This window comes from Coptis chinensis, chromosome 8, assembly GCF_015680905.1.
Source record: "Coptis chinensis isolate HL-2020 chromosome 8, ASM1568090v1, whole genome shotgun sequence".
Lineage (NCBI taxonomy): Eukaryota > Viridiplantae > Streptophyta > Magnoliopsida > Ranunculales > Ranunculaceae > Coptis > Coptis chinensis.
The window spans coordinates 79,469,811-79,483,632 of record NC_141463.1 but is presented as its reverse complement, the minus strand read 5'-3'; the positions used below and the strand labels follow the sequence as shown (position 1 = coordinate 79,483,632).

Below are 13,822 nucleotides of genomic sequence, written 5' to 3'. Positions count from 1 at the left end.
AAATTGTTTGTCTTTTTAAGATCCTGCTTCGGTTGTTGAGTTTCCATTGTGCTTTGTTTTTGCTTGCTTTTGGTTTCTGTAAATTCTTTATCTCGAAAATCTTTGTCCCTTGAAGTTCTTGCTGCCGCATCTGTTTCAACATTGATGAACTGTAGCGTTCGTGTGAACAAGTCAGATTTTGTCTGGGGAGGATCTCTTACCAGTGAGTTATATATTCCGTTAGTATAAAAATGGAGAGCTTCTTTGAATGCGTGAATGATCATCATAGCTGGAATATCTGTAACACCTGCTTGGATTTGGCGAAATCGGACAACGAATTTTGCAAGTGTTTCATCCTTCTGTTGTTTTGTGTTTAGCAAGATATTGACATCTTTAGGACGAGTCCAATTATGTTGAAATTGATATGTGAACTGATCTGCTAATTCCTGGAAAGATTTGATTGATCTAGCTGGAATTTCCGATAGCCATCGCAAAGATTCCCCTTTTAGAGTTGCCGGAAAAAGTTTACACAAGAGAGCGTCATCCTTATGCCAAAGAACTAGCCTACTTTTGAACTCCATAATTGGATCACCTTCTGCTTCATCGTACTTAGGCAACTCTGGGTGTTTGAATACTTCCTGATGTTCTGTATTTTGTATACGCAAGGAAAAACATCCAACGATATCTTCATTTACAGCTAAGTCTTTCCAGCATTTTTTCGCTAGATCAGTATTGTTCATTGCCTTTTTAATAATGTCTTTAATCTGCTGTTCAGTATATGTTATTCCTGCATTTTTTTGGCGACGGACGATTTGTGGTTGAACTTCTTGACCTTGTGTTACATATGCTTAACCCCAGTTGTTGCCTAGATCTGGAAAAGTTTAGTGCTCTGGATTGCGAGATCTATGGCAGTAGTTTGAAATGTCTCGGCGCACTGGAGAGTAATCTGTATGATGAGTGTTATCTCTATGTCGGTCTTCAAGTTGTCTTCTGTACTGATTCATTTCATTCAAGTCAAGTCTCAGGTCGTGATTCAAATCTTGCCTGAGGTCATAACTTGATTGTCCCAAGTGAGTTCTACTATTGGGTGGTATCATCCAATCTAACCGCCGTAATGTGCTTCTATCTTGGCTTACGAGGTTTGTATTACCTTGGTAGTATGGCTGGTAGCTTGTTGGGTGTGAATCAGACTCCCTTGGGGAGATACGACGACTGGTATGTGACCTATGATGTTGTCTATCACACCTGTTATTACAACCATTGTTATAGTTTACAGCACGGACATCAAGAGTCCTCAATCACTTTAATAAATTTGTTGAAATATTTCTTGGCCTGGATTGATTTGGTCGATTCTCAAGGACAACATCATTAGTTTGGAATTTTTTGTTATTGCTTTGCAATCGGTGGAATACACTGCGGTTTTCTCCAGATCTTGGGATTCTTGATGGAATGGATGAAGCAGTATCATTGTTTTCTTTCTGTACTTGCTTCCCTCTATTTATTTGCTTCTGCAAGTCCGAGTTATGCTCATTTTCCCTTCTAAGTTTGTTACGTAGAGCCTCCAGGGTCAGGTCTTCATCACCTGTTTCCATATTATTTGGATCTGTAACTATATTTGCATCTGCATCTGGCGAATTTGTATCATTAGGAGGAAAAGATATTGGAGCCTGTAACCTTAGAAATTTAGATCTGCGTTGTCTTGGTACTTGAAGCAACAAAGGTGGAGCCTGTTGGTTTGATGCAACTTGATCGACACAAACTTCAACATTTTGTTGATTGTTTCCCTCGGATGGTTGTGCTCTTGCCTGCTTGTTCGCTAGAGATCTTGTTATATTAGCCATTGACAAAGATTGAGAGAGATACGTGGAAGAGGGAACGTTAACAAGAACTGCAGACAGTGCCAATTATGTTTAGGTAAGAATTCACCCAGACACACTATTAAATCTGCAAGGGAAGATGTTGTATAAAGAGTAAGACTGTGCCTTTAATGGTTGCCTACGTATCCAAAATATGTTTCCAGAATCAAGTCTCCAAAAAACCTCGTACTTCGTTAAGTGAAGAGTCTTATTTATAGAAATAGAAAATAAGAGTTCTGATAGCACAAAGACTCTCACTAGATAGGATTGGTTAATTGAACATGTGACCGGCTCAGGTGATTGACTGGACCTGTGGGCCGTCTAGATGTCTAACTTAACATGTGAGCCGTCCAAGTGGCTAACTGGAACTGTGAGTCGTCCAGGTGGCTAAGTGGATATGTGAACCGTCCAAGTATACAACTAAGACTTGAGCTATCCAGGTAACCAAGGATCAGTTTCTTAGACTTAATGTAAAGACTAAGTCCCTAATGAAGTCGTTAGTCAGGGTATGAATGTGGAGGTACGTACAGTTGCCTTATGTAAGAATGAGCCAGATTGTTTAATTCCTTTCTTGATTACTAGAGGACGTCTTGATCGACTTCCTGTATACAAACTTGAATATTGATTGCATAGTTATTAAGTAACCGATACAATAATAGGAACAAAATGTGATGAAAATTAGGCGTGGGTAGTGCATAATTTTATGTCATTCTGTTTATATTGCCTTAACCAAAATGATCATTAGCATCACCGAAAGTAGTAGTACACATATTTTGAAGAAAAAGATTCCTTATGCGGTAAACTGAAAGTTTCTTGTCAACAAAGGTCAAAATAAATGTGTACAGTACAGAACAAGCAAACAAGTGTAGTAACCTGCAATTTCTTGTCAGGTCGAGCCACAACAAACAACTTGAGATATGATAGATCGACCATGATTAAATCGATAGATCGATCTTTAAACATAACTAGAATTTTAACTATGCTGAGGTGTTCATTTCCAGACCGGGAATATTGTTTATGAGGTCGACATGCTAATCAAGCTCACAGTTAAAGGTATCGTCATCTCTAACATGACATCTTCAATTGTCTATATCAAATGCCAAATGGTACTGGATGCAAGTATGTAATTACTAAACATGCAAATAAATGAATATATGATATTGGCTCCTCTAGATTGTTGTTATGTACTGATATAAGTCATAACTAAAACTGAGGCATTAAGAGAAGGGAGTATGTGGTCTCAAAATTTTCGTGATTCAATTCCCTTTAAGCCTTGACAGTGCATAATCATTATTTGGGCATAGAACCTAGGTAGGTCGCTTGCATTGTGAACTTATTTGTTAAACATGCAGTGACCCTCCATAGTGATTTTTTAGCAGAGATAACCCATGCATGTGACCATTTGGATGGGCCAGTTAAGAAAAGATATAGTATACCATACATGTTTAGATAATGGGAAAACTTATCTTTCATGTACTAGCTGACTAACTCCATGAGCTAGCTTTTGTTTGATGACTGATCCTCATCGATTTCTTAGGAGCGACTATCACCACGCTTCATGGGCTTGGAAATAGAACGTATAGAAATGTAAGTTAAAGAAACAAAAATTTTAGTAGTCGAATTTTCAAGAAATTATTCCCCCGGATGGCACCAATGTAAAGGTTCTAATTGGGTGAACCTTACGTGTAGGAAATTTGGGGAGAATGATGTTGTGACTGAGTTCGAAAGATCGAACTGCCTACATATCCAGTTCTCTGATGAACTGGAATCAAGTCAAACATAGTTCATTGTTTGGATTCTATGATTGAATGATTGATGGCGAACGGAGAAAATGGAGAGTGGAGAAGAAGCATAGAATTCTCCCCCCTCTGGTGCTCCATTGGTTAATGACATTTTGTATTGCATTGATAGCTATTATTGCTCTATGCATGTATTCATGTTCATTTTGTAACAATTTGGTAACTCATGAGTCTTAAGATAACCAATTGTAATGATCCAATAAGTTAGTATCAAGATATGATCAATGGCAATGACACGTGTTGCAAATATATTGATGACAATATATGTCCCTCACATGCCTCCTTATATACATAGATAAGCCTTACTTGATAACCAAGAAACCTAAACTTCCAAATCTAATTAAACTCATAATATAAAGTACCAAATATTCTAAATTTCTAATCTTTATATATATATATATGAAAGACGTCCTTAAACGGACTTTCACAAAAAATAGAATCTCACGTGTGAAAAAGAAACTTAAAAACCACGCACTAAAAATAGGGAAATTAACTCTCCCTCTCTCGTATTAAACTAGCAGTGTAGCTAAAGGAAACAAGTGAAAAACACTTCTACCTCCTGCTCTCACTCTTTTCACGTGTTATGTCTTCTCTTGAAATAAGAAATCTTATGCTGCAAAATGCAAAGTCGTTATTTGCTTTCTTATTCTTAGCAAGTAACAACACTACCAACTACCCACTGATTTATACAAGCTTGAAAATTCTTGAATAACCAAGTTCTGTAGGTGTCATTTCTTTGATTTGACAAACACCATACCCAGATAAATAAATAAAAACCAGCTAATAAGAGCAACCCAGACTTGAAGTTGCATTGATCACTCGAACTTTTGAATTTCAATTACCAATTTCGTGCATAGTGTATATATAAAAAAAAAATTAACACGTACTAGATAAGATAGGATTGATGACGCCGCTAGGGAGAAAGAGAGAACAACACATAAATAATTGATTCCTAAACCATTATACTCTTTTTTGTGCTACCAGTGAATTTACTGTACAACTGGTTAACAATTCATTCCCACCCCGAATCATGTAGTAAATTTGTGAATTACTCCACAACACAATTCCACAAGTTATTAGAGTGATACACCAACGATTAATACTTCAAAATATATGTCCATACAAGTTCGTCTCTACAAGTTGATTGATATTAAAGCAACACTATGTCATCAATATTTCATGTCTTATTTGTGTTGAATTGTTGATAAGATATGTCATTGCTTTAATAGAATATATTAATTTATTAGAAGATGCAATGTGCTATCAGAGAAATAAACATCCCTCCTCCCCGCAATTTGGTATTTAGAATTGAAGTTGTTTTCCAAACGAAATTGGATTCAGATTCAACCCAAATGAAAAAAAATAAAATAAAGGTCTTGAATATTCAAATATATATAGAGATAAAATTGTGGTGTATTGAACTTCTCACAAGGCGTCGAGAGCATGGAGAAGAAGAAAAAGACAATGGGGGAGAGGAGGAAAGAAATACATAAAATAAAAGAAAGTGGAGTGAAAGAGAAGAGGGAGGCGGAAAGAGAAACTAAAATAGTTTCATTTTTGGTCCGTGGGACCCAGTTCTTATTTATAATTTGGTGAGAGAAAGTGTAATACGGAAGGAGCCACGTGAGATTTCTTTTTTGTGTTTGAGTCCGTTCACGTCCGCATTTTCTCAGTCCGCCTGAGAGCCAATCTGTATATATATATATATAGTCTCAATTAATTATGTTTCCATTATATACTAAATCTATTTTTAAGAGTTCTAATTAATTATGTTTCCTATTTCCTAATCTATACACATCCAAACAAATAATAATAAAGATTACAAGAGAGACTCTTCTTCAAGAGTCCTAATTAATTATGTTTCATGTTCCTAATCTATATACATCCAAACAAAGAATAATAAAGATTACAGGAGAGACTCTATTCAAATCAGGAGAAAAAAATTGCTGATAAAAAAGCTAGAGAAACAAGCTGCGAGAAAAAAAAAACTAAATAGGAACTAAATGTCCCAATTCTTGAACTTCTAAGTATCTCATATTCTCGAGTTCTTCAATTTACAACTATTGTGCTTATTTCAAAAGTCTTCTTTCTTTTGATTTGTGTTTATCATAAAGTTTGGAGCGTTAAGGAGGTAATGCAGGTCTAGTATTAGTACGTTTGACTATGAATTTCGAGATTGACAAACCATACACTTTAATTTACATATATATACTAACCCTAACTGTTTATCAACGCAGTCTACTTCCTCATATAGGGAGAAGGTTAAGTTATTTATTTTAGTCGTCACTATCTATATACTATCCACATATTTTAATATGTTCTATAAGAACGTTAGTAAATGGATCTAAAGCTTTAAACCTTACATGTATAGTTTTGGAGCTTTGAACTTCTCTTTCATATGAGCAATTTTTTATCAATAAAATTTTTCAAGTAACTATTTTCACTCACCTAATTCTCATCTACTAGTTGTATTTTATATAATTACATCCTCATCTAGGGAGAAGGTTAAGTTATTTATTTTAGTCGTCACTATCCACATATTTTAATATGTTCCATAAGAACGTTAGTAAGTGGATCTAAAGCTTTAAACCTTACATGTATAGTTTTGGAGCTTTGAACTTCTCTTTCATATGAGTAATTTTTTATCAATAAAATTTTTCAAGTAACTATTTTCATACACCTAATCCTCATCTACTAGCTGTATTTTATATAATGTATTTAAGACTTATATTTTCTTTTTCTGTAGTTATTAGCATGCCCCATCCATGCTAACGGATAAACTTCTTTTGACATAATAATAAGATTTCAGTACATCCTAAATATGTAAATGTAGTTACTTATTGATGGATCTGTATACCATAATAGGATATTTATAACACAGATTTTTTTTGCTTTGCAATGGTTATTTAGCGTTAGTAAATTGCCAACACTATATAAACGTTAGCAATGTTATAAAGTGTTACTTTATTTAGGTGAATTTTAGGAATCAGAAGTGTTGCAAATTAAAATACCCAATCTTAAAATATAAAACATAACCCCCTCTCTCTCTCTCCGCCGCTACACTCTCCAGTCTCCTCCCCCTCTCTCTATCTGCCTACACACACATTTTGGGTTTTTCTCATCTTCTCCGATTTTCTATCATCTAAAACCCCAAGTTAGTGAGTTGGGACTCTCTCGATTTTGATTTGGAACATGTTTTTAAGTACAGATTTAAAAGTCAATTTTAGCGATTGAAAAAACTTGCTTTTTTACCAATTTAATCAATGCTTTCTTCAAAACGAGAGCAGAGAAAAATTCTAGGGTTTGGTAAACTTGTAATCAAGAATGGGTTGTGTTTTAAATCAACTGCAGTAAAGGATGAAACTTGCAACTTCTTCAGGGTTGGGGCAGCAAGTTCAAGAAGGTAAACAATTGTATTTGGCTCGTGTTTCTGATTAGTTTGGTGTATGAAACATCCTTTAATTGAATTATTCCGCTAAAGGGTGATTACGTACTGTAGAAATTTCTAATAGGGGAGAAGAGATGTTTGAATTCGGAGGAATCGGTGCCATGGCACGCTTGCGCTGCTCCTCTCGTGTCCCTTCCGACAGTTGGTACCAGCGTTGTCTACTTTCCTCAGGACATAGTGAGCAAGTATGATGGGGCATTGAATTTCTCTACTTGTTCTTTTTCAATCTATTGTAGATTTTTTGTTTAAAACTGCTTTTGAACTCAGGTTGCTACTTCTACTAACAAGGAAATTGATGGTCGTATTCCCAATTATCCAAATCTGCCTCCGCAACTAATCTGTCAACTTCACAATGTTACAATGCACGTAAGTTTGATGTTGTAGTTGACACATAAGTGTATTTGTATTGAAATATGGATAATGATTTTATCTGAAGATGATTCTTCTAATCCTCACTTATTGGTATGTTTTCACTTCCATCCATTCATTAATTTTGTTTACTTTACTGGATCTTAATAGTACTAGTGTAGTTATTAATAATGCACCCTTTATAATTTATGTGAAAACAAATTGTAAGTGGCTTGACATGCTTAGCTCATGAAGGTTTGCTATTTCAACTAGAATGAAATATGAGTACATCATTAGTAAAATTATTAAGTCATTCCGGAAAGAATGTATTTGGTGAAGACCTGAAAAGCGAGAAAAAAACGAGATTATTGAAGAAATGTTTAAGGTAAGTAATTTGCGGCAAAGAATAAATTTGATTGCTCCATATAGATGATCAAATCTGGTGCTAAACATATATTTTTAAGTTTTTATTTATTGTATTATATCCCATGTGTGCGTTTCGATTTCCTTCTTGTGAAGACGTGAAATGGAAAAACAGTGTAGATACCACTTGAAGTTAGGTCAAGAACTGTTCTTTCACACTATTACATTGTGAGCAGGTTAACTACCACCATTATTATGTATACATCATTTGAACCCATTTGCCAAAAAGAAACAAAAACGTATCAAGATTATATTGTTTTCTTAGGAGCTCAAGTTTGTAAAACAGTAGGTCACTTCTTCTAATCATATGTTATTTTTCGCCTTACCACTTGTGAGGTTTTTATTATTGGTAATTCATTTGAAGAAATTGCTGAGGTATTTAAAAATCAACAAAGATCCTCAAATATCACTTAATGCTATGATGTAGGTTACGGTTCAACATCCCAGCAAATTTATATGTCGCCAATGGCGCATTGCGGTGGTTGGTTGAGAAAAGGATGGTTTGACGTTTCCAAAGATATTTTTTATGCAGGTTGGCTGAAGTCGACTTTTCCCAGTTATCAAGATCCCGATAGAATTCTGAACATTCATGTCTAATTGAACTTCGAGATCTGATTTAATCTTTGTTAATTTAGGTTCAAGAAGTCGCTAATGGAAGCATTTTTGTCCAAATGCCAGATGTTTGGATAAATTTAGCACATGTTTATTTTGCTCAGGGACAATTTACCTTAGCTGTCAAAATGGCAAGTCAACCTTATGATTCCTTCTTTTCATTTATTATGTATATTTTATTCATCATTTATTGCTATTTGGCATACACTTATTATTTGCTTTTTGCCTTTTACAGTATCAAAATTGTTTGCGGAAATTTTACCATAACACCGACACTCAAGTACTTCTTTATCTTGCTTGTACACATTATGAAGCTGATCAATGGCAAGATTGCAAGAAGACGTTGCTTAGAGCCATCCATTTGGCACCTTCAAATTATACGCTCCGGTTCAATGCAGGTGTTGCATTGCAAAAGTTCTCAGCATTTACACTACATAAGACAAAGAGGACTGCAGATGAGGTCAGTGACCCAATTTCTTTCTTCTCGCCATTTGTAAGTGCACGAGAGCTCGTTGTGTGCATTCCTTCCAGTTGGAGCCCTATTCGAACGAACTCGAATTGAATTCAATTGTTTTTTTTTTTTTTTTTTTTTTTTTTTAAATTTTTTTTTTCTATATCATCAATTGAAGTAAATGTTGGTAGTGTCATGAACATAGTTATTCCTTCATCGAGAGGATCGAAGATCGAGTTAGGGATGCTCTTGTCCGAGGATATCATATGCCCTATCCGGTTCGATTTATGTTCTTTCATTATTTTTCGTAAGGGTCTAGCGTGTCTTTTTATTAGGCAACTTAGTTTATGATCCAAACTTCGGTGCTTGACAAATTCTGCTGAAAGCTTCTTGTTCCCAAATTGTTTGCTCCAATTGTTTCGCTTGACATGACTGCCGAGAAAGATTAATATTGTCATTCCATTTTTTTTTTTCCAACCAGTGTAGTTATTTCGGTTGGCTGTGATAGCAAGTGAGATAGTGGTGAGAACACTTAAATCGATGACTAGCTTTTCCAAATGTGCATCTTAGTTAAGATTCCTAGAAAGAGTAAGACCGGGATGTCTGTTGTGATTATTTAAAATGAAATGATTCTATGGACCATATCCATCTCCTCGTGTCTTAATGTGCGTCAAATCTTTTGGGATGATGAGAACCTGCTTTGAGATGAGGAGATTCAGTCTATCTTGTGGGTTTAAGTAGAAGTCTGCAGGCTATATCTAGAAAATCCCTATCTTTGCTTTGAACATTGGTTCTCACTGACTACCCACGTTATAGAGCAACAAACATGGAAGTTATTGAACTTGATCTGGTACTTATATTTCCATGTCTTGGATTTATCTAGGTGGCTGATTTACTACGGTAGTTACACTTTATGTTTTTCTTTTCTATGATTAGTTTCAAATTGTTCTTATTTTCTTTTTGTTCCAGATTTTGGTAGTACATTCTCCGGTGTGCTAACCGATGATAATGGAAGGGTTCAAGCAATTTGGGGAAGCTTTTCGACTTCGAGGTTTGTTTAGTGCTACTTCTTTCTCTATGATACTTATTGGTTGGAAGAGCTAACATACCCGATTGTAGCTAAAATGGTGGTAGTACACATCCGAGGATCATCAATTTGTTAGAGGGCTTCCAAGATTTGCAATTAGCGAAGTACTCGACAAGATAATTTCTGGTGGTAAGGGACTGGACTGCTGATAAATGGAATAAAAAGCCAATGCCTCTTGTTAGAATATTGGTAGTTGAACTATATCCGACTAATCGCTTTCAAAGGCCGGGGAGTTTTGAACTGGCGATGATTGGGTTCAAGTATGTTTTCATCTTCTAAGCTGTTTCCTTTTCCTTTAGAAATTCATACATATTTCGCAATGTTTTTCACCTTTAGTATCGTTTACCAAAAAAACGCTGATTTATTGGTTCGTATGTGGGAGAAAAAAGTACATGGAAGCCAATATGCTCATAGTTGAGGGTGACTAGAACAAATTCAGGTTCTCAAGGATAAATCGGTGTTTTTGGACTAAAACTATATTATTTATTTTGTCTACTCTTTACCTCCAAATTGTTAGATACCATTTTGAACTTGTCTCCGATATGAGCTTTTGTAGTTTGTAGCTTCTCATTAGAACTGTGGTTTAGTACTTTGTATGTAGTGGTGAATTCTAGTGGATAAAGTTTTTGGAACTAGTTAAGTTGGTATTGTACTGAAAGACTTCGTGGTGGGGATAGAGTTAATTAACCATATAAAGTATTGCACCCATGCGAAATCTATTTTTCGTGGATTCTATAGCATATTTTCGTGGATTCTATAGCATATTTTCGTGGAAACTATGTTCTCTTGCTATAATTTACGATATCTCTGGCACCTCATATGGTGCATTGAGAGAAAAGAATAGGAAGTTGGAAAACATAAGTAAACGGTATGGACCACACAGAAAATTTGTGTGTGTGATGTATGCAGCTACATCCCAGTTAGATGCAAAAATTATGTTTTTTGAATTATTTATTGTTGTAATTTTGTGTTGCACTTGAATAGAAATACTTTTACAAGTTACAGTTTTCCCTTGTTTGGATCCTTCATTCCTTTTTTTTTTTTTTTTTTTTCTGATGAAAGTTGAATTGGATTTTAACTAGTTAAGGGATTTTGTGTTTACACTATCTCGGCCTGCTTAATTGCTTAGATGGTTGCTAGTTAGCCCGATTACCCTAATTGTTTGCGAGAAACTATTAGGCACTATCATTCTGAGTCGCGGGTTTGTAGAGGAGATAGGATGGAACAATGGTGCATTACTTCCTCCTTTTCGGTTCAAGCAAAGGATTCCAAAACTAATTTTAGTTCCGTTGGACATGAGTTTCTTCGTCGCTTTCAAAGTCCAACAATTTTTCTTAAAGTTGCTTGTGAAGGAGATTGGTTATTACCAATTATTGTTGGTATGTGAATATCGACCTATGTGAATACCGACCTTGTTGCACCTTTACTCACTTCTTGTCATATTGGTATATTTTTGAAACTTTTTTCTTCTATTATCTTTTATGGCATAATTTATAAAACTAAGTAGGTCTCATAGAGACGAGTAGTTATTCACACAAGAGTGATTCCAGACATATGCTTGTCTTTTGAGTAAAAATAATCGTCTTCTTTCCTTTGCATTGCAAAGAATAAAACCCACGATAAAAAACTAAGGAAAAAATACGCTGAAAATCAAAGTATATATTAATTAATTTGCTGTAATGGGGTATTCAGTATACATTTGAATGATTTTTGTGCATAACTAATTGTTATTGTTTGTTAGTTCAGGAGAGTTTGCAATTGAGAAGCTTATACACGCCTTAAGGGAGGATGACGATGGGGTGAGGTTTCACCACCCCCCATACTATGTTTTCTCTTGTAGTTGTACACTTGTACTTAATATTGAGATGTTGTCCTGATGCAGGAGTGCCCAAGTGAGTTTCAGTTTTTGAAAAATGTACGCTCAATCTCTCTCTCAAATTGACCCCAAACTCAAATACAACTTCCAAAGGAACTACCAGGTCGATCTCCCCCCTTTTAATACATATAATATTTCAGAATTGAATTATTCCTGAGTGATTTCTTATATGCTCATTCTGTTTTCTGCAGTTTCTACGTGTGTTTACCATTGACACCCTTGTGAAACCTCTTCCGCCCGTTATGGCATACAATGTTTCGCGTAATTTGAGCTTCTTCACTTCCATTTTCACCCAATTTTTTGGTAAGTTTAGTTTAAGTTTCCACTTGTAATATTGTGTTCCTTAGGTGAACTACAGTATATGGCAACAAATATGATGTTCCATGGTAGTCGGAGACAAACTTCACAATCATAGTGGATGTAGCTTTGTGCTTACATGGATGGTAGTGTTAAAATAAAGATGGTAGTTAAGAGACAAAGTGGTTGCTTCTATTAAGAAGTAGCAAATGCTAGCTCCTCTAAAGCCCGAGCTTTCAAGAACGAAGCTAATTACTTGAGCTAGGAAGCTAATAGTCCATCGTACTTCCATAGTCCACCCACTATATGCTGACCCAAATTCTATTCACCTATAATTTTATTAGAAATTAGCGACTTAATACTATGTTGATTCATCGTAAAAAACCATTTTACCTAATGCTAAGAAACGTCCTACCTCAATACCCTGAGTAGTAACGGAGTAGAAGCAAGTAACTTAATGTATGATCAAATCTGTCATTGTTGTTTGCATGTTTATGACATTCTATGCATGTTTTCCATAGATTGTAATGTACCGGCCAAATTATTTGGCCGCATTTCCTGGTTGGTGCAGACAGATGCATGTGAAAGCGCATTACTTTAGGCTCTTTCATTTCTATTTTGTATAACGGAATTTCTATTTTGTATAACGGCAGTGAGTTGTTTTGCAGATGAGAAAGGCATTGCAAATGGTCATAAATCTCTTGGTTTAGGACAAGAAGAAAAAGTGCGCAATGTCCGCTGAGGGAATCCTTGTGCGACAAGGAAAAAAGGAAAACTTGTTGAATTCTTAAGTTGAGACTTTTGTTTGTTTATTTGTTTTCTTTAGCATTAGCAGTTCACGAAACATATGTTCTTTCTTTGTCACTTGTGTTTAAAAATTGAAACATTGTTCTTGTTGTTGTGTGGTCTTTGATAGTTATGTAGGCAATGGTTGTCGGTAGAGGAGAAACAAAATATGAGATTTTTTATTTTTATCGTGAGAACCCATCAAGAACGGTTTATAACCGTTACAAACGATTTTTAAATTAACTAACAACTTTGCAACGCTTAAGAACCGTTGGTAATTTTTTAACAAATTACTAATGCTTAAAAACCGTTGCAAAGGTTTTAAATTTGTGTACAAATAGTTATAAAAAATGTTACAAATCATTATTGCAACGTTTAATAACCGTTGCAAATTTCTGTTTGCAACGCTTATTAACCGTTGCAAAAATTTCCAACACTTTACCCACGCCATATTTGCAACACTTAAAAAGCGTTGCGAAAATTATTAGCAACGGTTTTTTGCCGTTGCAAATAGCCTGTTATGGTGTAGTAACCAAGTGTTTTTTCCCCCATATTCTATATTGTTTTTATTTGTTTCAATATGTGGTTGTTATTTTTTATTCTTCACGTACTCTTAATTTCCTAAGAGCATTTCTAGACCAATTCGTGCATGGGTAGACATTAATGATTCTATATCCATAATATCTTTAAAAGTTGAAGTACACCAAACTTACTTTCATGGTTGTTATTTGGTTATATTTGCATAATCTGATAAGTTCATGGTCGTTGTTTAAATTTTGAATGGGGTTCTTGGTGTTAGTAGTGTACTCAAGTGGGAATGAATTACTTTGTACATGTTTAAGGTTTGTGTGTTAATAGTT

The 13,822-nt window shown here is 35.1% G+C and overlaps 2 long non-coding RNA genes across 4 annotated transcripts; both read left to right on the top strand.

The window, feature by feature from the left end:
• Positions 1 to 8,477: 8,477 nt before the first annotated feature.
• Positions 8,478 to 9,711, top strand: LOC147483330 (uncharacterized). The gene is made up of 3 exons (XR_015203548.1): positions 8,478 to 8,596; positions 8,701 to 8,925; positions 9,609 to 9,711. It is a non-coding gene; the product is annotated as an uncharacterized LOC147483330 (long non-coding RNA).
• A 1,544-nt stretch (positions 9,712 to 11,255) lies between these two features.
• LOC147483329 (uncharacterized) lies at positions 11,256 to 13,008 on the top strand. 3 transcript variants are annotated; one of them, XR_015205239.1, is made up of 5 exons: positions 11,256 to 11,382; positions 11,750 to 11,802; positions 11,886 to 11,982; positions 12,071 to 12,182; positions 12,845 to 13,008. It is a non-coding gene; the product is annotated as an uncharacterized LOC147483329 (long non-coding RNA). The 3 variants fall into 3 exon arrangements; XR_015205237.1 differs by lacking the exon at positions 11,256 to 11,382 and having other exon boundaries at positions 11,390 to 11,802; XR_015205238.1 differs by lacking the exons at positions 11,256 to 11,382; positions 12,845 to 13,008 and adding an exon at positions 12,698 to 12,766 and having other exon boundaries at positions 11,390 to 11,802.
• The last annotated feature ends 814 nt before the right edge of the window (positions 13,009 to 13,822 follow it).